Genomic DNA, 2,500 nt, shown 5'->3' with positions numbered 1-2,500 from the left:
GTGCGTCGTGTGGGAATGAGTGACCATGTGGACATATTTCGTTTGCTATTTGTAAATCATGAACTCCAGAAGAAGAAACTGAACTATCAATAGTGTCCCGTGAAACCAGCCCTCACTCGGCTGCGGAACCCGACTGCCTTAGCCCTTCAGACCCCGGCTGGGAGACCTCTAGCCCACGGCACAAGACCTGGCCGGGAGTCAGTTATTTATAAACGACCTGTCAAAAGCCGTGAGTAACAGAGGGCATGGCGGCGCCGAGTGGTGGCCAGCGGCGACACGTGTGCTGAAACAAGTCGCCGGGCGTGTGAACAACTCGGTAACACGGCCGGAGAGAAAGGATAAGTTCTAGGTTTTGAGGGGACGGTTTAAGCCTAAGATTATCTGATGTGGGATGTCTGTAGAGTAGGTAGTTTTCACATCATTGGACACGAGAAGATTCTGTTTGTGAGTGGAAAATATCATCTGTTGAATAATAAGTTTCTCTGCAGTGCCATAATCATCCTGAACCATGATTTTTTTTTACCCAAGATATCCGCCAAATTTTTATTTTTTCTCGAGAAAATGCTTTTGAACCGCAATGAGAAAGAAGAAGGCTGACCGCAACAAAATGTGGATCAAGGTGCAAAGATGACGATGCAGTGTATATACGTTTTGTCATTAAATCCTCTTTGTGTGGATAAATAAAGGAGAGAAAGAAAAAAATATGTCGCTAAGATGATAGATATATGTAGAGAGAGAGAGAGAGAGAGAAAAAAAAAAGAGAGAGAGAGAGCGAGAGCGAGAGAGAGTGAGAGTGAGAGTGAGAGTGAGAGTGAGAGTGAGAGTGTGCGTGGGTGTGTGTGTGTGTGTGTGTGTGTGTGTGTGCATGTGTGTATGTGTGTGTGTGAGAGAGAGAGAGAGTGAGAGAGAGAGAGAGAGAGAGAGAGAGAGAGAGAGAGACAGTGTGTGTGTGTGTGTGTGAGAGAGAGAGAGAGAGAGAGAGAGACAGAGAGAGAGAGAGAGAGAGAGAGAGACAGAGAGAGAGAGAGAGAGAGAGAGAGAGAGGGAGAGTGTACGTGTGTGTGTGTGTGTGTGTGTGTGTGTGTGTGTGACTGAGTGAGAGAGAGAGAGAGAGAGAAAGAAAGTGAGTGAGAGAGAGAGAAGAAACAAGATGGGAAGAGAGGCGTGTCCGAGTGGTTGCTATGCACCAAGCTCGCTGGTATCGAGTCAATAAGATACATGAAACTGAACACTACCAGGGAGACTTTCTGTTGCTCATATCTGTTGTATTTTCCACAATATTCTAAGTATATAACAAACAGATACCTAAGCTTCACTGACATGTGAAGAAAGAAAGAAACAAACAAACTCTACCATGACGCAATACTCCCCCTATGATATTTATCACCCTCTCTCCCTTTTACCTCATTTTATTCATCTCCACTTTTAAGCCTGCCCCAACCTGCCATTCGTTACGTAAACTCGAAATTCCTTATCCACCGTAAATATGGAAAGAGACATCTTGAACTTTCGAAAACACGGTTACCCTTCCCAGTCATAGATTTCGTGTAATCTACTGAACTTCACGCAGCCTAGGGGTAATGGGAAGGGGGGGTAGGGGAGTAGGGGACGTGGGAGAGAGGGATAGAGGAGTAGGGGACGGGGGTTGGGAGAATAGAGGAGTAGGGGACGGGGGTTGGGAGAATAGGGGAGTAGGGGACGAGGGAGATAGTAATATGGGAGTAGGGGACGGGAAGAGAGGAACAGGAGGTTGGGGGAATAGGCGGGTAGGGTACGGGGGGGAATAAGGGAGTAGGAGACGGGAGAGAGAGTAATAGGGGAGTAGGGGGGTAGAGGAAGAGGAAGGTAAGGGAAGACTTGTGTGTTTCATCCGTGTTTTCACCTGCTTTGGGGTTGTCTGTGCGTTTGTTGAAAGGGAACGAGTGAGTCAGAGGAGGTGGGGTAGGGAGGTGTGAGTCTGAAGGCGAGTATAAGGCAAGAGGAGAGTATTAGAGATTGAGAATGAATCAGGCAAATAGCCGAGAGAGGAGCGTACTTAGTGGTACAGAGTGTATGTATGTATACGGAACACGGAATGAGAAAAAGGAATAAATGTACCAAGAAAAGTGACCATGCGGCTGAATATTTGAATAATAGTAATGAAAAAATAGTGAAAAACAGCCAATTCCCAATAAATAAGAACATATTCCCTACCCCTTTCACCCGATACCTCTGGGCCACGAAAAGTAAGCCGATCCTTAGATAACGAGAAATATTGGAGGAAAAAATCGAACAAGGAAACCTAGTTGCCACCATGACTGAGTCCGAGCCAGTCTGCAAGTCTCTCTGTGTTAAGGAAAATGTAACTTATTCTGTCTCGGAGAGTGGGTTTTCATTTGCCCCGTTAGAGCGGACCTTCCTTCGACCCTAAAGTCAGTTATCTATACGTCGGGAAAGGGAAGATGCTGGCGAGAGAAGGAGGATGCGTGAGGTCACGATATATATCTGTCAATATATTATT

General features: G+C 46.1%; 1 protein-coding gene across 1 annotated transcript in view; it reads left to right on the top strand.

Moving 5' to 3' along the window:
* LOC113813928 (solute carrier family 4 member 11) overlaps positions 1-2,500 on the top strand; it is a gene marked incomplete in the record, with an annotated part of 680,863 nt that overhangs the window by 450 nt on the left and 677,913 nt on the right.

This window comes from Penaeus vannamei, chromosome 15 (assembly GCF_042767895.1).
Source record: "Penaeus vannamei isolate JL-2024 chromosome 15, ASM4276789v1, whole genome shotgun sequence".
NCBI lineage: Eukaryota > Metazoa > Arthropoda > Malacostraca > Decapoda > Penaeidae > Penaeus > Penaeus vannamei.
The sequence above is the reverse complement of the archived record's forward strand: the minus strand, read 5'-3'. Positions and strand labels throughout refer to the sequence as shown.